Source organism: Bison bison, unplaced genomic scaffold (assembly GCF_000754665.1).
Source record: "Bison bison bison isolate TAMUID 2011002044 unplaced genomic scaffold, Bison_UMD1.0 scf7180017864500, whole genome shotgun sequence".
NCBI classification, from domain to species: domain Eukaryota; kingdom Metazoa; phylum Chordata; class Mammalia; order Artiodactyla; family Bovidae; genus Bison; species Bison bison.
In genome coordinates, this window is record NW_011495059.1 from 7668817 (window position 1) to 7692800 (window position 23984).

General features: G+C 45.3%; 1 protein-coding gene across 3 annotated transcripts in view; it reads right to left on the reverse strand.

The window, feature by feature from the left end:
- EPB41L1 (erythrocyte membrane protein band 4.1-like 1) overlaps positions 1 to 23984 on the reverse strand; it is a 173728-nt gene that overhangs the window by 143092 nt on the left and 6652 nt on the right. Inside the window, exon 2 of one of the 3 annotated variants that reach the window (XM_010829224.1) lies at positions 8090 to 8346. The exons of the other annotated variants lie outside the window; for them this stretch is intronic. The gene's annotated coding sequence lies outside the window, so the exon portion shown is untranslated. The remainder of the gene's footprint in view (positions 1 to 8089; positions 8347 to 23984) is intronic. 3 annotated transcript variants of the gene reach the window in all.

Below are 23984 nucleotides of genomic sequence, written 5' to 3' on the forward strand. Positions count from 1 at the left end.
TCCAGTGAGTCAGTTCTTCACATCAGGTGGCCAAAGTATTGGAGTTTCGGCTTCAGCATCAGTTCTTCCAATGAATATTCAGGACTGATTTCCTTTAGGATGGACTGGTTGGATCTCCTTGCGATCCAAGGGACTCTCAAGAGTCTTCTCCAACACCACAGCTCAAAAGCATCAATTCTTCAGCACTCAGCTTTCTTTATAGTCCATACATGACTATACATGATATATGTATAGTCCATACATGATATAGTCCATATCCATACATGACTACTGGAAAAACCATAGCTTTGACTAGGTGGACCTTTGTTGGCAAAGTAATGTCTCTGCTTTTTAATATGATGTCTAGGTTGGTCATAGCTTTTCTTCCAAGGAGCAAGCATCTTTTAATTTCATAGCTGCAGTCACCATCTGCCCACTAACCACAGCTAAAAAACCTCCTAAAGGTCACACTAGAGAAAGCTAATGTGCTAGAACAAAAACCCAGCACAGCCAAAATTAAAAAAAAAAAAAAGTGATGGGGGCACATGGTGATTAATTCTGTTAGGTAGGTAGAATAGGGAAAAGGAGTCCAAAATGTCGGTGGCTAAAAGACAAGGAAGGTCCGAGGACCAGAGTGAAGACTTCAGGCAGAACCAGAACAAACAGCACTCCTGGGTAAGCCCAATTTGCATAGGGCAGGCCCAGGTGGAGGAAAAAACATATAAAAGGAGGAGCCAAAGCGCTTTCTCACGGACTCTCTCTCCCGCGTGCATGCATGCGGTCTTTTCTCTCTCTCTTTCTCTCTCTCTCTCTCACTCTCCTGCTATCTTCTAAATAAAATGGAGCTGTAACACTGATTTGCCTAAGAGCTGTAACACGGTTTGTCCAAGACCCAAGAGCTGTGATGCGCCGAGGGCTTTAATGTCCGTTGCTCCAAATCTTTGTTGTGACGAGACAAAGAACCGAGGAACATACACTCAGTGACATGTGAATTTAAAATATACCAATGTCCCTACTAGTCCTTGTTATGCTATATTGATGATGCTTATGATTATTCTATGTACTGTCAATTGTCTAACCTGTTTTGTCTCTGCCCAGGTCAACCAGCTACAACATGCAGTGCCAGTTCAACAAAGATATAAAACTACAGCTGACCATGGAAAATATCACACACCTTTGGACACCACTATAAGGACTCTGAGGATTGAGACTAGCAAGAGGGGGAGGCCCAATACCCCTCGCCGCCCCAGTTCAGCAGGAAGTAGCCAGAAAGACCTCGACGCCCCATTCCCAAAGAATTGGGCCTCCCATCTCTTGAGGGGGGAATGTTAGGTAGGTAGAATAGGGAAAAGGAGTCCAATATGGCGGTGGCTAAAAGACAAAACTTCAGGCAGAACAAACAACACTCCTGGCTAAGCCCAATTTGCATAGGGCAGGCCCAGGTGGAGGAAAACACATATAAAAGGAGGAGCCAAAGCGCTTTCTCTCAGACTCTCTCTCCCGCGTGCATGCGTGCGCTCTTTTCTCTCTCTCTCTCTGCCTCTCTCTCTGCCTCTCTCTCTGCCTCACTCCCTCTTGCTATCTTCTAAATAAAATAGAGCTGTAACACTGATTTGCCTAAGAGCTGTAACACGGTTTGGCCAAGACCTGAGAGCTGTGACGCACCGAGGGCTTTAATGTCCGTTGCTCCAAATCTTTGTTGTGACGAGACAAAGAACCGAGGAACATACACTCGCGTGACAATTCCAAGGAGAGAAGTTCACAAAGGAGGTATCAGAGTGGATCTGAAAGGGTGAATTGAACATGCAGAGGAAGAAGGACACTCCAGGGTACAGGAAGGCACATGCAGAAGGCCTAAAGCTTAGATGGATCTGCACACCATCTAGCAGACATGGAGGTATGGAGTGCACTATGGCTGTGGAGAAAGACTGTCCGAGTTTGAATCCTGGCTCTGTCCCTTCTCAGCTCTTTGACCTTGGGCAAGTTACTTAACCCCTGTGGGAGAGATATCATTGTCTCAGATTATTTGCTCTCCCACTTCCCAGTAAGATTACACATTCTAGCCAGTTGCCATGTGACTCCAAAGGAAGGAGTACACTTCCCCAGGCCGAGGTCAGACTTGATCACATGACTCCTTTTGGCCAATGGAATTTGAGTTGGAGAGACTATAGGCCAGTCCTAAGCAGAAACCTGAAGAACTATAGCATGTTTTAATCTAAAATCAAACTCTTTTATCTCTGCCACTGGAATGGCATCACCTGTGCCTACAGCCTTCAACACAGAGAGCAGAGCCTCAGCCAACCCACAGCTGCCCCACAGCTGCTGATGTGTAATCTGAGCGAGAAAAATTTTTTGTTAAAAGACAATGAGATTTGGTGTTGTTTGTTATCACAACAATAATGTGATTTTCATAGTACTTACCTCATAGAACTGTTGTGAGGATTAATAAGATGATCTTGTGACATGTATAACCATTTCATCAGAAGTTTGCATGATAAGATGACTGTTCTACCCACACTTATATGGACATTTGCTGTATAATAGAGATGACATTTGCAAAAGAATAGTAAAGGATGGTGTCACAGGTGGAGTAGTATCTCCTCCAAATTCATTTCTACCTGGAACCTCAGCATATGACCTTAGACAACCGGATCTTTCCAGATGTAATTAGTCAAGGGTCTCAAGGTGAGCACACTTGGATTTAGAGGGTGCCCTAAATCCAGTGACTGGTGTCTATGTGAGAAAAGAAGACACACAGAAACAAAGAGAAGAAGGAGATGTGAAGGCCAAGGCAGAGACTAGTGTGATGTGTCTACAAGCAAATCCTTATGGTAAGGATCCTGAACCACCCGAAACCAGGAGAAAGGCATAGGATGTTTTCTCCCTCAGAGCTTCCAGAAGAAACCAATTCTGCCCATACCTTGACTTTGGACTCCTGGCCTCTTGAACTGTGAGAGAATAAATTTTCTGTTGTTTTAAGCCACCCAATTTATGGTAATTTGTTATGACAGCCCTGGGAAATTAACACAGATGGATTACTTTTAAAATGATCTGAACAATCAGTTATTCATTTGGAAAAAAATAAAATTGAACTTCTACCTTGGAGCACACACAATAATAACATTCTCTTAGATTAAGGACCTAAATTTGAAACGCAAAACCTTAAAATCTTTAGAAGTAACTAAAGGAGATTATATTTAGGACTTCAGGATAGAAGAGAATTTCTTAAACAAGACATAAAAATCACAAATCGTATTACTCTGAGTTCTCCACAGAAACAACTAATAGGATATATAGACTATATTGGGCTTCCCAGGTGGAGCTAGTGGTAAAGAACCCACCTGCCAATGCAGGAGATGTAAGAGACTGGGGTTCCATCCCTGGGTCAGGAAGATCCCCTGGAGGAGGAAATGGCAACCCACTCCAGTATTCTTGCCTGGAGAATCCCATGAACAGAGGTGCCTGGCAGGCTACAGTCCAGAGGATTGCAAAGAGTCAGACACAACTGAAGCAACTTAGCATGCATATCAATAGAGAGATAGATTTATTATAAGGAATTAACTCATGTGGTTACAAAACTGTGCAACTCAGTCAGGATTTGAACCCATGGGCGAGGACTCGAACTCTGCTAGAACTCATTGTCTTTTCATTGAGATCACATACCTGGTCTCAGGACTTAATGAAGCTCAAGTTCATTATGTCTCATGGCAGAAAGTATTCAGTGAGAGACAAAGGTAAGAAGTGGATTTATTTAAAGAGAAACACACCACACCCCACAGAGTGTAGGCCATCTTAAAAGGTGAGAGGCCCCAAAATATGGGGTGGTTAGTTTTTACTGGATGGGTAATTTCATGGACTGATGAGTGAGAGGATTATTCCAACTGTTTCAAGTAAGGAGCTGTCATGGCACTGGCGGGTGTGCCATTTAGATTCTAATATATTACAGTGAGCATATAATGAGGCTCAAGGTCTACTGGAAGTTGAATCTTCTGCCATCTTGGACCTCGTTGGTTTTAACCAGTTTTTGTCATGTCCTACGAGAATCCCAGGGATGGCGGGGCCTGGTGGGCTGCAGTCTATGGGGTCACACAGAGTTGGACACAACTGAAGCGACTTAGCAGCAGTAGCAGCATGACTATGTCATTCTTAGAAAGGCTGTGCTCTGCCCCCTTCCCTTGTTTCAGTTATGGAGGCCAAGAAGTCCCAAGATCTGCAGTTAGCAAGCTGGAGACCCGGGAGAGCCAGCAGTGTAATCTCAGTCCAAAGGCAGGAAAGGCTAGTGTCCCAAACTGAAGTCTATCAGGCAGAGAGTGAAATCTCCTTGCTGTTGTTCAGTTGCTAAGTTGTGTTCGACTCTTTGTGCCTCCACAGACTGCAGCACACCAGGCTCCCTGTCCTACACTGTCTCCCAGAGTTTGCTCAAATTTATGTCCATTGAGTCAGTCATGCTACCTAGCCATTTCATCTTCTGTCGTCCCCTTCTCCTCCTGCCTTCAACCTTTCCCACCATCAGGGTCTTTTCCAATGAGTGGGCTCTTCGCACCAGGTGGCCAAAATATTGGAGCTTTAGCTTCAGCATCAGTCCTTCCAATGAATATTAAGAGTTGATTTCCTTTAGAATTGACTGGTTTAATCTCCTTGCTGTCCAAGGGACTCTCAAGAGTCTTCTCCGATACCACAGTTCAAAAGCATCAATTCTTTGGCACTCAGCCTTCTTTATAATCCAACTCTCACATACATACATGACTACTAAAGCTATGGAAAAACCAGAGCTGTGACTATATGGACCACTGTTTGCAAAGTAATGTCTCTGCTGTGTGTGTGTGTGTGTGTGTGTGTGTGTCTGCTTTTTAATACACTGTCTAGGTTTGTCATAGCTTTTCTTCCGAGGAGCAAGCGTCTTTTAATTTCATGGCTACAGTCACTGTCCACAGTGATTTTGGAACCCAAGAAAATAAAATCTGTCACTGTTTCCATTGCTTCCCCATCTATTTGCCATGAAGTAATGGGACTGGATACCATGATCTTAGTGTTTCAAATGTTGAATTTTAAGCCAGCTTTTTCACTTTCCTCTTTCATCTTCATCAAGAGTCTCTTTAGTTCCTCTTCTCTTTCTGCCATGAGGGTGGTGTTATCTGCATATCTGAGGTTATTGATATTTCTCCTGGCAATCTTGATTCCAGCTTGTGCTTCATCCGGCCCAGCATTTTGCATGATGTACTCTGCGTAGAAATTAAATAAGCAGGGTGACAACATACAGTCTTGATGTACTCCTTTTCCAATTTAGAACCAGTCCATTGTTTCATGTCCAGTGCTAATTGTTGCTTCTTGACCTGCATACAGGCTTCTCAGGAGGCAGCTAAGGTGGTCTGATATTCCCATCTCTTAAATTTAAGAGTTTTCCACAGTGTGTTGTGATCTACACAGTCTAAGGCTTTAGCTTAGTTAATGAAGCAGAAGTAGATATTTTTCTGGAACTCCCTTGCTTTCTCCATGATCCAACAAAGAATATTGGCAATTTGATCTCTGGTTCCTCTGCCTTTTTTAAATCCAGCTCGTAAATCTGTAAGTTCTCAGTTCACATATTGCTGAAGCCTAGCTTGAAGGATTTTGAGCATAACTTTGCTAGCATGTGAAATGAGTGAAATTGTATGGTAGTTTGAACATCCTTTGGCATTGCCCTTCTTTGGGATTGAAATGAAAACTGACAATTCCCAGTCCTGTGGCCACTGCTGAGTTTTCCAAATATGCTGACTATTGAGTGCAGCACTTTAACAGCATCATATTTTAGGATTTGAAATAGCTCAACTGGAATTCTGTCCCTTTCACTATCTTTGCTCATAGTGATGCTTCCTAAGGCCCTCTTGACTTCACATCCCAGGGTGTCTGGCTCTAAGTGAGTGATGAGATCTCTGTAGTTATCCAGGTCATTAAGACTGTTTTTTTGTATAGTTCTGTGTATTCTTCCCACCTCTTCTTAACCTCTTCTGCTTCTTTTAGATCCTTACTGTTTCTGTCCTTTATTGTGCCCATCCTTGCATGGAATGTTCCCTTGATATCTCCAATTTTCATACAATGGAATATTATTCAGCCTTAAGAAGGAATGAAATTCTGATATATGCCACAACATGAACCCTGAAAACATTATGCTAAGTAAAAGAAGCCAGATACCAAAGGATACATAGTGTCTGTTTCACTTATATGAAGTTTCTAGCATAGGCAAGTTCATAGAGACAGAAACTAGACTAGAGGTTACCAGGGACTGGGAGGAAGGTAGTTATTGTTTATGGGTGATGAAGTTCTGGGACTGGTGGTGGTGGCCACACAACATTGTGAAAGTCCCTAATGTCACTGAATTCTACACCCCAAAATAGTTAACATAGGACACTTCATGTTATAAGTATTTTGCCACAATAACAATTTGGGGACTTCCTTGGTGGTTCAGTGATTAAGAATCCACCTTCCAATGTAGGGGACTCAGCTTCGATGCCTTCGATGCCTGGTCGGGGCATCTGAGGGGCTGCTGTGGGGCTACTGAGCCAGCAGGCTACAACCACTGGGTCCAAGCACTCTAGAGCCCATCCTCCTCAACAAAAGAAGCCCACACACCACAACTAGAGGAAGCAAGGAACACCCAGCACAGCCAAAATTTAAAAAAAAAAAAGCCCTCTTGGGGCTACCCTGGTGGCCCACTAGTAGACAATCCGCCTGCCAGTGCAGGAGACACAGGTTCAATCCCTGATCCGGGAAGCTCCCATATGCCAAGGAGCAACTAAGCCTGAGCACCACAGCTATTGAGCCTGTGCTCTAGAACCCATGCTCCACAACCAGAGAAGCTACAGCAACGAGAAGCCTGCACACCCCAACTGGAGAGTGGCCTCCACTTGCTGCAACTGGAGGAAAGGCCTGAGCCACAAAGACCCAGCACAGCCAAAAATAATAAATTAAATAAAATTATTTTTTAAAGCCCTCAAAAAAGAAAAATAACAATTTGTATTCCTAAAAATATTAAGCAGAGTGAAAAAAAATACAAGTAATTGTATTTAACTCTTAGCTTGCTGCTGCTGCTGCTGCTAAGTTGCTTCAGTCGTGTCCGACTCTGTGCGACCCCATAGACAGCAGCCCACCAGGCTCTGCCATCCCTGGGATTCTCCAGGCAAGAACACTGGAGTGGGTTGCCATTCCCTTCTCCAATGCATGAAAGTGAAAAGTGAAAGTGAAGTTGCTCAGTCCTGTCCGACTCCTAGCGACCCCATGGTCTGCAGCCTACCAGGCTCCTCCGTCCATGGGATTTTCTAGGCAAGAATACTGGAGTGGGGTGCCATTGCCTTCTCCTAACTCTTAGCTTATCCAAGAATAAATACAACCAATTTCCTTCAGCTATTCCAGTATTGCTGGATTTGTTTAGGATTCCCCTGCTGTGTTGCTAATACAATCCTCCCACATAATCGTGATCATTTTGAATATGGTACATTAATCGATCACACCTTTGGCAGAGCAAAGAGCAAATGATAGGCATGTGTTCTTGGGGAAAAAATGGAGGAGTCAAGATATCCTTTTATGGGCAGATATAGAGCTCAAATTGGATTTACGTAGGAGGGACATCAGCTCTCTGCTTCTAGTGAAGACAGAATCAGCAAATACTTCAACAGGAAAGAGATTAGCTATCAGGAGTCCTCTCACCATATGGAATGAAAGGGTTGGACCAGTCCCTTCTAAGACCCCTCCAGGTCTAACAGTTCGTAGCTCTGTTACTGAAAGATGAATAAGAATTCACATTTGCCCGGTGCCTGTGGCTTGTGTGGCCCCCTGCCAATAGTGTTAACTTATTCAACCCTCACAAGGACTCTCTGTGGTTGGTGTTACTCCCTTCATTTTACCTACAAGGAAATGCAAGCTCAGATATGGGCTTCAGCAGGTGTGGCGTGTGGATTTAGTTGCATGTGGGATTTTATTTCCCCGACCAGGGATTGAACCCACATCCCCTGCATTGCATGGTGTAGTCTTAACTTCTGGACCACCACAGAAGTCCCCTTGTGGAGATATTTAGGACAGGGCGAGGGCTGACTCTGGGCTACTGGCTTGCTCAAAAGCGGGAGCCTGAAGTTACCTGTTAAGATCCCTCACAGCTGCTACTCTTATCATTATGTCAGGTTCCCAGTGACAGGGGCTGCTGATCCTGCCGCTCTCCAGAAGTTTGGCTGGAAACTGCCCAGATCTTCAAAGAGTGAGCACTTTACAAGGTTCACCTGCCCCTGTAAATTTCTGGAACATCCATTTCCCCAGTGAGGTGCTTGCCACACTGAGAGAAGGAAGGGACAGCCCCTGTTAGCAGAGGTGTGACTCTGTCCTTTTCAGCTTTCTGACCTAGAATGAGGAGAACGAAAAACAAACCAAGTTACAATGTAAAGCACACTGAGGTGGGTGACAGATCTTGCATATGGATTTTATCAAAGAACATGCTGGAATAATTTCCCATCACTGCCTGGTCTTCTAGCCTCTGATCCATTCTATACCTTAGTGGACTGATTAAATATTCCAGAGCACAGCTCCAACAAGGACCCTTTCCAGCTCAAAAGACAAGTAAGTCTCAACTCCTTAGCTTGTTACCTGAGGCCCGGCATGGGGGCCTCCCATGGGGAGCCTCAGGTGTCCTAGCCTCCCCACCAACCTTGTACAGATCCCTACCCTAATAAAATCCCTACTCCTCCCGACGTGCTCACCTCTTTTCATTACAGCAGGCTGTGGCAGCCATGCCTGGTTCTAATTTCCGCTCTTCTGGGAATAATCTCCCCCTTTTCTTTAAAGAACTCTTTGCTCTTCATTCATACACAGAACTCTGTAACCTCCAATGAGATTTATCTTCCTGGGCACAAAGATTAATTCAAGGTTGGGTATGTGACCTAAAATGACCCCATTACAATCTTCTCTGGGACTTTCATGCTGCAAGTAACAGGGAGGGCCGTCTCACTTTCCTCTGATCTCCCATGACTCTTATCTGGACCTTTCTTAGGGTACCTAGCAGTTTCTAGCTTAAACTATGGTTATTCTTATACCTGGACTTCCCTGGTGGCTCAGATGGTAAAGAATCCACCTGCAATGCAGGAGACAGGGTTCAATCCCTAGGTTGGGAAGATCCCCTGGAGAAAGGAATGGCTACCCACTCCAGTATTCTTGCCTGGAGAATCCCTTGAACAGAGGAGTCTGGCAGGCTACAGTCTATGGGGTTGCTCTGAATGAATAAGCATACACACACGTTCTTACCCTCTCTGTGAGATGGTCACAGCCCCTGCTTCCTCCAAGGACTCCACTTTCGGTTCAAGTGTTCAATTTTTCTAGGCATTTCCTGACTACCTCTTCTGTGCAAATATTGTATTATGCTCTGGGGATACATCATTGGATAAGACACTGTCCCTTGTTAAATGGATGGATGAATGAAAACGCCTCTCTGGCCCTCACCCAAGCTTATCACAGGGGATTTGAGCTGCAGAAAATAGTAGACATAAAGTCCAAATCTGTTAGCCTGGCATTCAAAACCTTTTACAACCTGGTTCTAATTTTGTCTTCCCTATACACACTCTTAGCTCCAAACAAACTGAACTGTTTTTGTCCTGGAAAACTCCAAGACATCCCCACGTGTGGCATATATCCAAGCTTCGGTCTTTTCCCACCGGCTCTCTTCCTGTTTTTCTCTTTCATTCCTACCTTCTTCCCCCTATCTCATTTCACCCTTTTTCTTTCAGTCTTACCTCCTCCTGCTTCTACTTTCCCCCTTTCATCATCCCCCACCTTCGCTTTTCCTTTCTCTTTTCTCTCCTTGAGCTCTATTTCATCAATTCTGTCTATCCCACCCTTACCTCTTTCTTTTTTTAAAGTTTAGTTTGTGTTTGTTTATGTGGCTGTGTCAAGTCTTAGTTGTGGCACTCGGGACCTTCAATCTTTGTCGTGGCATGTGAACTCCTAGCTGCAGCATGTGGGATCTAGCTCCCTGACAAGGGATCGAATGGAGAGCCCTGCACTGGGAGTGTGGAGCGTTAACCACTGGACCACCAAGGAAGTCCCTCCTCTCTTATTTTCTGCCCCTCTTCCTGTCCCTGTGGGGGCAAAACATGGAATAAAACAAATGTATACCAATCAGCTTCTAGATCTCATCACAAGAGGTCATCAAGAGGACTTCCCCCGAGGTCTAATGCAGGGGATATGGGTTCAGTCCCTGGTTGGGGAGCTAAGATCTCATATGCCTCTCAGCCAAAAAAAAATACTCCAAAACAAAACAGAAGCAATATTGTAACAAATTTAGTAAAGTCTTTAAAAATGGTCCATATGGGGAAAAAAAAAAAGAAGAAGCCCTCAAAGTGAGGTGGAAAGGAGAAGGGGAAGGGATCGTGGAAGCAGAGAAGAGGCTGCTTAGTGACTGCTGGTGAAGTCAGAGAGCACTGTGTCAGCTACCTACGTCTAACCCACCCCCACTCTTCCTTTTCCTCCCTGTGATCACAGAATTTTGAAAAATCAGAACCGCAAAAATTCTTGACATTTATCAACTCTGCCTCCGTAAGTTTGCAGCTGGGAAAGTGAGGCCAGCTAGAGAAACAGGGGCAGAGAAAAGGAAAGCAACTGGCTACTGTCACCCAGCAAGTGAGTGGCTCAGCAGGAGTCCTGAGCCTCCTGACCCCAGGTCAGTGAAATACCCTTTGTTTTCATCTATGCTACACAATCCTCCTTCCTGTAGTCAGTCGTCCCTCCCCTTGATTTCCACCCACCAGGTTTCAGATGACATCTAAGGATTCCCAGTCTGCCCTCCCATCCCCCATTCCCCCAAACCCCACCTCTGAGTGAGTGTAGGGTCCAGTGAAACAGAGGCAGAAGGGAGAACCCACATTAGAAGGACTTGCCGTAAATCCTAGGGCATATATGGCAGTGGTGGGATAAGAAGGGGCTTCCCGATGGCTCAGCAGTAAAGAATCCGCCTGCCAATGCAGGAGACTCGGGTTCGATCCCTGGGCTGGGAAGATCCCCTGGAAGAGGAAATGGCAACCCACTCCAGTATTCTTGACTGAAAAATCCCATGGACAAGGAGCCTGGTGGGATACAGTCCATGGGGTCGCAGAGTCAGGGCACAACTGAACGACAAAGCAACACAGACACAGACAGGATGGTGCAAAGTGTCACTCTGGCCTGTAGGGGGACCAGTCTCCAGAAGCAGCAGCCTCTGTGCAGCTAAGGGACCAGACGCGCAGCAGGTCTGGTTTCAGCAGGCCCTTCTAGCAGGACCCTTCCTCACTCCTCTAGTCTAGCTGGTTGCCTGGATGACCTACCTCACTCTGCCAGCCGCGGATTTGCACAGAGGCCACCCAGGCACAGGATGGTCCATGACTGCCGGGGATGGGGGCGGGGGTGGGGGGAATGGAGGCAGCTCCACTTTCAGTCCTGCTTCTCTGCTCCACAAAGGGCCACTGTCTGAGCACAGAGGGACCCTGGAGCGAGGCCTCCCAAGGTGCTCGGCAACAGGGCCAGGTTTCATCACGCTGGGCCTCCCGGCCAAGTAAACATCAGTGGGAGGAACAGGCCCAACAGTTTCTGCAGACAGGCTCCTGGCTCCAGGCTGGCTCAGGGGCGTCTTCCCCCAGGGCTTCCCCAAGACAGGAAGAAGGGCCAAGTTCGTGTGCCCACTTTTCTCCAGAAACAGAGAGTCGGGATGAGGAACCGGCTCTCTCCTAGTTCAGTTCCATTGTTCAAGACGCAGAGAAGCATCCTATTCCCCTCTTCAGAAGTAGAAACTTCACAAGAAATGTTTAATTTAGTTCAGAGAGATCCATGAGCCTGAGTAATCGGGAAGACTTCCTAGGGGAAGTGTGATTCAGATGTGGTTCTGCCTCGGTGTGTAGGTAGAATCTCTACAAATAGGAAAGAGAGGTGCATTTCAGACAGAGAGCACGGACTGTGGTATCTGGAAAGCAGGAGCATCTGGGGTCAGTGAACAGACTTATTTGGCCAGGGTAGAGAATTCACATAGGAGAAGGTGTTGGAAAGTTTGGTTAGGAACTGAACCACAGCTAGTCTTAACAGCCATGTGGAGGAGTCCTTCCAGTTTCCAAGCAGACTGGTGATGGGGCTCTAAAAGCAGAATTATTGAAAGCTTAGTCTTAAGATGTTATGAAAGAGGCCCCAGGGTGAGCCTTAGTTCTCTGGGAAAGCTTGGGCTGGTTATGGCCTCTCTCTGGGGCTTCATTTCTTCATCTTTAAAATGAAAGTGTTCTGCCAGAGAATCTCAAAGCCCTCTCCATCTCTAAAATGCAAGGATTCTCTAATGGGGCAACATAGACTACAGGAAATGAAAGGAACAGATGTTGTGGCCACACCCTGGACACCCCTGGGCTGCATTTCTGCGTTGGTTCATCTGCTTAGAGCTTCGGAATGGCTGTCACCACCACCGCTGCCAGGCACTATGCCAACTAGTGTCTTTTTTTTAAAACTTCATTTCTGTGAACAGAAAATGCATGTACATACTGCAAATTTTAAGTCATAAAAAGATATATGTAGGTAAAAATAAATTTCCCTCCTTTCCCTCTTTCCAGCCACTCATTCCTTCTCTCACTGTATCCTGAGTATGCTTTGAAAGATAACCTATGCATTTTCACAGATTGTGTAGTCTTTTTTTGTACACACATGGGAGCATGCTAGACATACCATTATGTACTTTGCTTTTTATTTATTTCTTATTTTTAATTGGAGGATAATTGCTTTACAATGTTGTGTTGGTTTCTGTCACACATCAACGTGAATTAGCCACAAGTATACATATGGCTCCTCCCTCTTGAACTTCCCTCCCAACCCCCCACCCCATCCCACCCCTCTAGGTTGTCACAGAGCACCAGGTTGAACTCCCTGTGTTATACAGCATCTTCCCACTAGCTAGCTATTTTACATACGGTAATATATATGTTTCAATGATGCTCTTTCAATTCTTCCCACCCTCTCCTTCCCCAACTGTGTCCACAGGTCTGTTCTCTCTGTCTGCACCTCTATTCCTGCCCTGCAAATAGGTTCATTTGTCCTTTGTTTTTTTAACTTGAAAATTCCGGCAATCTTTTCATAGGAGTCTACAAAAAGCTGCCTCATTCTTTGTATGTTAGGACCATGATTTATTAAAACAGTCCCCTATGGATAGATACTGAGGGTGTTTCTTTTCTATTACAAACAACAAATCAGTGCATATCCTGAACATACATCATCCAGCATGTGCTGGACTAGGTTTACAGGACACATTCCTAGAACTGAAATTATGTGCTTCATATGACCTAATACTTTATATGACCTAATACTCTCAACAAGAGTTTAAAGTGATCGTAATTATACTGACTATGCAAATAAGAAGACTGAGGCTTAGAAATTCAATAACTTGCACAAAATCAGTAGAGTTGAAATTCTAATGTGGACAATCTGACACCAGAGCTACCACAATCATTCCCCTAGTGTTTCTGAAACTTTAGTACGCATCAACAACACTGCGAGGGCTTGTTAAAACATAAACTACTGGGCTTCACTGGGGATCCAGTGGTTAATAATCTACCTCGCAATGCAAGGGAAACAGGTTCGATCCTGGTCAGGGAAGATTCCACATGACTCGGGGCAACTAAGCCCACGTGCCACAACTACTGAGCCCGTGGGCCCTAGAGCCTGTGGTCGCAATACAAGAAGCCACCACACTGAGAACCCCGAGCGCCGCAACTAGAGAGCAGCTCCTGCTCAACGCAACTAGTGATGATCCAGCACAGCCAAAATAAATTTTTTTTTTTTAAAGCATAGATTACTACGCCCTACCATAAGAATTTCTTGGACTTCCCTGGTGGTCCAGTGGTTAAGGCTCTGCACTTCCCCTGCAGGGGTCATGGGTTTGATCCCTGGTCGGGAAACTAAGATCCTGCATGTCATGTGGCATGGACAAACAATAGAATAAAAAAAAAGAAGAAGAGGAAAACAGCAGAGCTCTCTCTCATCACTATGTGAGGACACGTGAGAAAGCACCTGTCCGCAGGCCAGGAAAAGGGCCTCATCAGGAACCAAATCTACGTGCACCTTGATCTCGAACTTTCCAACTCCCAGAATTTTGAATAACAAATGTGCGTTGTTTGAAACCTCAGTCTATGGTATTTTGTTACAGCAGCCCAAGCTGACTAAGACAGAGCCCTTGGGAGCAGAGCTGTTTATTTCCTCCCATTCCTCCCTTGGCTTATAATGAAATCAGTGAGGCAGCTAGGCCTCTGTTATTAATGGAAAGGCAGCATCTCAGAATGCTGGAGCTTGATCGAGATAAGCTAGTCCGGTGCTCTCATTTATTATTATTAATAGCTATAATTCATAGCACACCCATGCACTTGACATGCTTACTTTTTTTTAATTCCCCAGAATCTAATTCTCTGGCATGTGAGATCTTAGTTCCCTGACCAGGAATCAAACCCATGACCCCTGCAGTGGAAGCATGGAGTCTTAACCACTGGACCATCAGGAAATTCCCTCCCTGTATTTATGTTCTCCTTATTCTCGTACACAGCCTCTTTCTCCATTTCATGCAGTTGATGTGGCCAGTACACACACACACATACACACTATGAAAAAGATTTAAATTCAGGAATGTGGAAGTAGACCTGAGGTCTGCGGAACAGAGTAGCAAGGCACTGACAGAGACATCCCACAAACGTGAAGAAACAAAGCCACGTGGCATTGTGGCTCCCACTCACCAGCCTGTCTCCTCAAGGTGCTGACTCTGTTACACCACTAGGTCCTGAGCCTGGGACCTTGAGGACCCCTGCAATTTCTTCCAGCTGCTCCCTGTGTGACCTCCATTCCTTCTCTCTCCATCCCCCGAAGGCCCCATCCTAGGTTCTCTTCCCTGTCTAAGCCCTTGCTATGAACCCCCAAGGCCAGACTTACAGCTGAAAACATCTGGGGCCCAGCTCCCTGGCCAAGGAACACCTCAGAAGCCATATGTTGGGGAGCTGGAGTGAAGGAGGTCATTAGGGAGAGAATTTCAGAGGCCAAGTCAGACTCAGCTGGTCAGCTGCAGTTCAGGCAGCAATCTGATTCAACTGACATTATGGGATGTAGAAGAGGCAGCCGATAGTCAGGTGTAGCCAGAGACAGACGCTGTTCATAAAGCAGAGTCAGGCAGAGGCGGCCAGGGAGGGTCAGTCAGGCAGACTCAGTCATTCTGAAACCCAGTCCCTGGGATTTCTCTGGTGGTTCAGTGACTCTGTGCTCCCACTACAGGGCCCACGGGTTCGATCCCTGGTAGGGGAACTAAGAACCTGCATGCCGCACAGCCAAGAAAAACCCAACCAAATACAAAACAGCACAAAAACTGGGTCGCTGAGATACAGTTAGATTCAGTCAGTCAGCCAGAACCAGCCAGCCGCAAACTCAGCCCGGCAGTCTGGCAGATGCCCTCAGTCCACTCTTCAGGAGGGCTGATCCCACCTGTCAGATGGCCAGTCAGGCGGACCCCACCAGGCACAGAGGCTGTAGTAAGGCCAATGCAGTCAGGTAACCAGCCAGCTTGTCAGCCAGCCAGTCAGGCAGACGCGCAGGGGCCTCGGGCAGACGCACAAGCCCGGGTGTAGTTAGAATCAGCTGAGCTGAGCTGGGGTCAAAACGCCAGCACAGAGGAATCAGTGAACCGGTCAGTCAATCACACAGGGCCTCGGTCACTCAGATACAGCTTGTCGAGCACAGAGGGAATCTGGTCAGTCAGAAACAGCAAGATCGACTCAGTCAGACACGCGCCGTGGGTCCCAGCTGCCATTAGCCAGGTAGGGCAGGCAGTCAGTCGACTGTGGTCAGGCAGACAGATCACGCGGTCTTGGTCCATCAGGCATTCACGAAATCTGTTTTCATTAGACACAGCCAGATAGAGACAGTGATGGCGTCTGTGGTCAGTCAGACACAGTCGGCCAGTCAGAGGCACTTCTGTTAGGCACTGATGGAATCAGAGAGCCGGGGCAAAGTTGCCGCGGAATCCCAGAACTGAGGCCCCAGGCCTCTTTTCTGGGCGGAACCTTGTTGGGGCGGGGCTTCGCTCTGGGCGGGGCCTCGTTCTCTCCTCCCGACAGCCTCCGGGCGTTGCCATGGAGCTTTGGACCCGGTCGGAGTCGCTGGTTTCCTCCCTCAACCCCCCTCCACCAACACCGTGCCTGCGGAGTGGAGGTCCCGGCCGCGTAGTGGCGGGGCGGCGAGGTTGGGCAGGCTGCTCTCCGCAGAGCGGCAGAGGCTGCGGCTCGCGCTTTTGTCGTCCCCTTGTACAGAGGGGGATGATGGGGAGCCCGGGAATGACACACGTCAAGCTACACAGTGACAGAGACCCAGAACTTCCACCTCTCCAGAACCCTGCGTTGCCCCTCAGGAGGAATCAGATTTCCCCAGGCAGAGGGCGCGTACGGAAACGGGAGAACAGCTCTTGGAAAGATTCTGGGCTTAATAATGAATAGGGCGAACACTCACCTTGTACCAAGTGCTGTAATAACAGCTTCGTGTACAATAATTCACTCGAGCCTCACAATTTTCTTTTGAGGGAAATAATAAAGGTTTCCTTATTACAAACGGGGAAACAAGTACAGAAGGGCTGGTGACTTGACCAGAGTCAAGGGGCTGTGTGGGGAGCCGGGATTGGATCCTGGGAAGTCTAACTCCTGACATGGGCTCCTGGGCCCTCCGCACACCTTCTGGTCCCTTCCTTCTGACCTCGGAGGGCAGAGATGAGTCACCTTCAGAAGGCCTCCATGGTCTCCTTAAGAACACCCAACCCTGTGTATGAGGCTCTTGTTTTCATCTCTGCTTCAAGGATTCAGAATAAGGAGCTATCGAAACCAGGATCCTGGCCAAACCAGGGAACAAACTGTGAGTCTATCTCACAGAGTTCAGAGAAGGGAAAACCTGTGAGATCAAAGAAGCCCAGGGCCAAGAGGCCACTGGAAGCTGTCGCTGGAGAACCCTATGGGCACAGCCTCAGAGCTTCGAGTTTAAAGATCTTTGAACAAATTTCAGCAATGTGAGCCAGGAGTTAGAATCACATCATGGGTCATAAACTCAAATGCCTACAAGGGCCAAAAAAGTCATGAAAGTCATAAAAAGAAGTCAAGTGACCAGAATGCAAAACTCTCCCCATCTAAAGCGGGCACTGCCTCCTGACTCCTGCCCATCCTGTTCTCAGACTCCTGCTGTCTCTAGCCTTCTAACTGGGTGATGTTGGCTAAGTCAATTAACATTAAGTCTCAGTTTTTCCATCTGTCTAGTCCGGGAAGGAAAATTTGGCTTTATCTCACCATAAAATGGTGAAATTTTAGGGCAATTAAACACATTTTTGTACATAGAAAATATTTTGTAAGCTGTAACATAGTCTAACATACTCTATAAAGTGGAGGGGGTATGAAGAGGAGGTTGACTGAATGTCTGCTGTACATCTGCTACATGGTCTATGGGTTCTGACAACATTCCTCTAGGCAAAGCTTAGCATCCCTCTTGTATAGAAATACAGAGGAGTATACCCTTCAAAAAATATGCTGACTTACTCAAGGTCACAAGTTTGTTGGTATGGAGTCCATTTAGAATTTAATTCTCACTTCTTTTTTAAAAACATATTTATTTATTTGGCTGCATCTGGTTTTAGTTGGAGCACATGGGTTCTTGCTGTTGTGGTACATGGGCTCTGGAGCATGTGTACTCAGGCTTAGTTGCTCCAAGGCTTGTGGGCATATGGGCTCTTAGTTCCCCAACCAGGGCTCAAACCCACATTCTCTGCATTGCAAGGCAGATTCTTAACCTCTGGACTACCAGGGAAGTCCCTCTAAGACTTCTGAGACTAGACTGTTGTACCAGTTGTTTTGCAAAGTGTTGCTTGGGTTCCACTAGTTGCACTAAGATGACTTCAAGTGAAACCCAAATGAAGATGTTAAAAATAGTTACACAGTTTTTGTTGTTTTCAGTTTTAAAGGAACCTTATTGATACTACAGAAGTCCTAAATTTCACACAGCCAGGCTGCAGTAGTAGGCTGAATAATGACCTCCCAAAGATGCAGAGATCTAATCCCTGAAGCCTGTAGTAACTTATCTGGGAAGAGGGTTTTTACAGATGTGATTAATTAAATTATGGATGTTGAGTTGAGATCATCCAGGATTATCCAGGTGGGCATGAAATGCCATCACAAATATCCTTAAAAGAGGAAAGCAGAGAGAGAGGGGGGCAGGCAGACACATAGAGAACAGCAGGAGAAAATGAAACCTTGGAGGCAGAGATCAGAGTGATGCAGCCAGCAAGCCAATGAATGCAGGCAGCCACAGCCTGCAAGAGACAAGGACAAGTCTGGAGGGAACATGGTCCTCGCAACACCTTGATTTCAGCCCAGTAAATCTAATGTTGAGATTCTGGTCTTTAGAACTATGACAGAATACAATTCTGCTGTTTCAAGCTATCAGTTTTGTGGTAATTTGTTACACTAGCCACAGGCAACAAATACACAGGTCTACATCTGCATTCCTTCAAAATTTATGTTCCAAACCACTAATGTGTACATAACCCCCCTTACTAAAAATAATACAATTACTCTAAAATAATTTTATAATTACAGGAAACAAATGTAAATCTTTGATTTACAGAGTACAGAGATTTCCTATAGCACAGAGAGTTTCCATGTACTCCTCCCCCAGTTTCCCATACTGCTAACATTTAACATGACTCTTAACATGCATTAACATGACTTAACATGCATTGGTCACAACTCTGGTATCTTCCTATTAACTGAACTCTACATTTTATTTGGATTTCACTAAGCTTTCCCCCTAACATCCGTTTTCTGTTCCAAGGTTCCATCCAAAATACTGTATTACATTTAATCTGCATGTCCCCTTAATCTCTCCCAGCCTGGGACAATTTCTCAGACTTTCCTTGTTTTTCATGACCTTGACAGTTTTGAGGAGTACTTTGGTGTTCATTATTTTGTAGAGTGTCCCTCAATTTAGGTTTCACTGATGCTTTTCTCATGGTTTCAGTGAAGGTTATCGTCACGGTTAAGTGGCCTTTTCCATGGCATCATGTCAGGGGTAGGCTATTAATACGACTTGATCACCTTGAGTGCCTGGCCAAGGTAAAGTTTACCAAGCTTCTCTCCTGTGAAGTTACTTGTTTTTTCTTTCTTTCTACTCTCTGAAAGCAAGTCACTAAGGGCAGCCCCCTTTCAGGTGGAGGAGGGGGAGAGAAGATTAAGCTCCATATCGTGGAGGGGATAAACAATTTGGAAACTTTCTTTAGGAAGATTTGTCCCTTCTCCACTTATTTATTTGTTGCATTATTTATTTACATCCGTATGAACTCATGGATGTTTATACTCTGGGCTATAATCTGGTACTGTGTTATTTCTTTTCTTGCTCAAATTGCTCCAGTTTTTGCCACTGGGAACTCTTTGAGGATGTCTCTTGTGTCCCTTTGACTCCAACTGTTTTGCATTTTGGTTGCACTAAGATGATTTCAAGTGAACTCAGCTGATCTTTTTCAAAGAGCTGTATATTTGTAATATTCCAGATATTAGGAAAACATAACGTGTATGTCCAATTGATGATTCACAGACAGCACTGAGGACAAGGCTAACATAGTGATGATTGTGCTGAGTGAGTCAGTTCACAGAGAGGTATTAAGTAAAAACTGGTATCCACAGTACAAAGGTATGGCCGTAGTTGTTAACGCTGATTAGGGCATGATTCAAGTTTGAGAAACTCTGTACTAAAACAGAACCGTCTCAGATTCAGGCAGTGATGATAATGATGAGGATTACGAGCAGCCTCTCTGGGACACACCCACACACAATCCATTCCCCGGAGCCCTGATGCCAAGCAGACCTGCCTCGGTGCAGATACGTGCTGATGTTGATAACGCTGGAACTGCGCATGCCCAGGCCGGGGAGGGATGGATGCGGCGCTGTGTTTGTCTCCCAAACGAGCTGCGTGGGTGGCTTGCTGTTCAGCACCGTTCCCGCTAATGAGCTTGGAACCGCTGGCCTAACAAACACGCTCCATGTCACAGGCCTGACATGTGATGTTTCCCGAGGAGAAGTGCCAGGAAGGCTCGTTATTTTTACTTTTTTTCCTTGTTTCACCCTTGATCTGAGACACGCAGACAGACATGGCCGTGGCCGGAGTCAGCAGTCAGACCCCGTACACCCCGAGTCTTGCCTGGGGTCTGTAGGCCAGTTCTCCAGCCCCACTGAGGATGCTTACATTGGAGTATTTAGCTTGCCCTACTCTGCACCATCTTGAGTCTTGACCCAGGCCCTGAATCTACCTCCTGGTTGAGCAGTGATGCCCCAGAATCTCTGACCTGATCTGAAATAATCCTTCAAGAAATAAGTCTTTTTAAATCTCCCTGCTTCTAGTCTGAACTGTGGGTGGCTGTAGGCTGGTGTGTACTCAGGCTTCTAAACCCTCTCTAGTGCCAGGGAGCTCTGGAATCACAAGACCTTGGTTAGAATCCTAGTTCTTCCAAAGAACTAGATAAATTACACAGCCTCTCATAAAAGGAGGAGAGTAATATGTACTTCACAGAATTGGAAGGAAGGAAGAATTGCAGTGCAAATTAAATGAGACAGTTATTAACACAATATCTGACCCATAGTAACTGCCCAATAAATTCATTCGTCTAACAATTATTCAGTTCAGTTCAGTCGCTCAGTTGTGTCCAACTCTTTGCGACCCCATGAATTGCAGCACGCCAGGCCTCCCTGTCCATCACCAACTCCCGGAGTTCACTCAGACTCATGTCCATCGAGTCAGTGATGCCATCCAGCCACCTCATCCTCTGTCGTCCCCTTCTCCTCCTGCCCCCAATCCTTCCCAGCATCAGAGTCTTTTCCAATGAGTCAACTCTTCCCATGAGGTGGCCAAAGTACTGGAGTTTCAGCTTTAGCATCATTCCTTCCAAAGAAATCTCAGGGCTGATCTCCTTCAGAATGGACTGGTTGGATCTCCTTGCAGTCCAAGGGACTCTCAAGAGTCTTCTCCAACGCCACAATTCAAAAGCATCAATTCTTCAGCGCTCAGCCTTCTTCACAGTCTACCTCTCACATCCATACATGACCACAGGAAAAACCATAGCCTTGACTAGACGGACCTTTGTTGGCAAAGTAATGTCTCTGCTTTTGAATATGCTATCTAGGTTGGTCATAACTTTCCTTCCAAGGAGTAAGCATCTTTTAATTTCATGGCTTCAGTCACCATCTGCAGTGATTTTGGAGCCCCAAAAAATAAAGTCAGCCACTGTTTCCACTGTTTCCCCATCTACTTGCCATGAAGTGATGGGACTGGATGCCATGATCTTCGTTTTCTGAATGTTGAGTTTAAGTCAACTTTTTCACTCTCTTCTTTCACTTTCATCAAGAGGCTTTTTAGTTCCTCTTCACTTTCTGCCATCAGGGTGGTGTCATCTGCATATCTGAGGTTATTGATATTTTTCCTGGCAATCTTAATTCCAGCTTGTGCTTCTTCCAGTCCAGTGTTTCTCATGATGTACTCTGCATATAAGTTAAATAAGCAGGGTGACAATACACAGCCTTGATGTACTCCTTTTCCTATTTGGAACCAGTCTGTTGTTCCATGTCCAGTTCTAACTGTTGCTTCCTGACCTGCATACAGATTTCTCAAGAGGCAGGTCAGGTGGTCTGGTATTCCCATCTCTCTCAGAATTTCCTACAGTTTATTGTGATCCACACAGTCAAAGGCTTTGGCATAGTCAATAAAGCAGAAATAGATGTTTTTCTGGAACTCTCTTGCTTTTTCCATGATCTAGCGGATGTTGGCAATTTGATCTCTGGTTCCTCTGCCTTTTCTAAAACCAGCTTGAACATCAGGAAGTTCACGATTCACATATTGCTAAAGCCTGGCTTAACAATTATTAATGCCCACTATATGTTGGGCATAGTACTGGGTGCCAGGAAGGGACACAAGGAGAAAACAAGAAAGAAAAAAATAATAAACTAGCAAATTAATAAATAAGGTAAAGCATATAGCCAAATCCTGTGTACAGTGCCTAGCACAGAAGTACACAGACAAGTTAAATTTTTTTTTTTGGGCCACACCGTGTGTCATGTGGGATCTTAGTTTCCTGACCATGGATCGAACCATGATCCCTGCAGTGGGAGCATGGAGTCTTAATCACTGGGCCGCCAGGGAAGTCCTGAGACATGTTTTTCTTTATTTTTTTTAGATTTACTTATTCATTATTTGGCTGTTTGGGTCTTCATTACAGTATGTGGGCTTTCTCTAGTTACCGTGAGCAGGAGCTACTCTTTGTTGCGGTGTGTGGGCTTCTCATTAAGGTGGTTTCTCTTGTTGCGAAGCACAGGCTCTAGGCCAGTGGGCTTTCAGTAACTGCAATGTGTGTGGGCTTAGTAGCTGTGGTGCATGGGATTGGTTGCCCCTTGGCATCTGGGATCTTCCTAGACCAGAGATCGAACTGGTGTCCCTTGCATTGCAAAGTACATTCTTAACCACTCTACCACCAGGAAGGCCCCTCCAGACATGTTAATTACTAGTAAAATAATGAGGTATTCTGGTGGATGAATGAAGGAAATAAGTAAGGTCACTTGATGATAACTGGAAAAAACCTTTTTGAGACAGAGAGGTCAGGAAATGTCCTGATATGTGATATCATATAATACGTTTTATTATATGAAAGACATATTACATGATATCACTCCAAATAATAATGGAGCTGAGACCTATAAAGTGAGAAGAAATTTAGCCTTGCCAGGAGCCAGATACAAAGCCTTTCAGGTAGAGGGAACAGCATATGCAAAGCCCCTGAGGTTGAGAAGAGCTTGAAGAGTGGAGAAAAGAGCAAGGAGACCAGTGTGTCTGGGGCAATAGGCCAGGGTAAGAAGTTTGCATTTTGTTCAAGGTACAATAAAGAGCCACTAAGGTTGAAACAAGATTTGATTTCTGATTAAAAGTTAACTCTGGTTTCTGTAGGGAAAACGGATTTGAAGAGAAGAGTAGTAGAAACAGTCAGAACTTCAATTAAGAGGCTATTCAAGTCACCCAGACTAGAGATATTGCTGATTCAGACTAGGTTATAGATCTGCACTGCCCTATGACTTTCTAGATGGTGGAAATGCTCTATCTATCTCTGTGCTCAGACAGTATCCACTGGCCATCTGTGGCTCTTGAGAACTTAGAATGTGACTAGTGCAACTGAGGAATTGAATTTTTAATTTCATGTTATTTTAATTAATTAAAATTTAAATAGCCTCCTGTAGTTAATTTAAACATACAAATAGCTCATACAATGCAATAACAAAAAAACAAACAACCCAATCAAAAAATGGGCAGAAGACCTAAACAGATTTTTCTCCAAAGAAGACATACAGACGGCCAACAGGTACATGAAGAGATGTTCCAATACCACTAATTATTAGAGAAATGTAAATAAAAACCACAATGAGGTATCACCTCACACCGGTGAAGGGCTATCATCAAAAAGTCTCCACATAATAAATGCTGGAGAGGGTGTAGAGAAAAGAGAATCTTCCTACACTGTTGGTGGGAATGAAAATTGGTGCAGCCACTATGAAAAACAGTATGGAGTTTTCTTAAAAAAAACTGAAACTAAAGCTACTGTATGATCCAGTCATCCCACTCCTGGCCATATATCTGGAAAAGAGGAAAAGACTTAATTGAAAAGACACGGGCATCCCTATGTTCATAGCAGCACTATTTACACTAGCTAAGACATGGATTAAGACATCCTGGAATGTGAAGTCAAGTGGGCCTTAGAAAGCATGACTATGAACAAAGCTAGTGGAGGTGATGGAATTCCAGTTGAGCTATTCCAAATCCTGAAAGATGATGCTGTGAAAGTGCTGCACTCAATATGCCAGCAAATTTGGAAAACTCAGCAGTGGCCACAGGACTGGAAAAGGTCAGTTTTAATTCCAATCCCAAAGAAAGGCAATGCCAAAGAATGCTCAAAC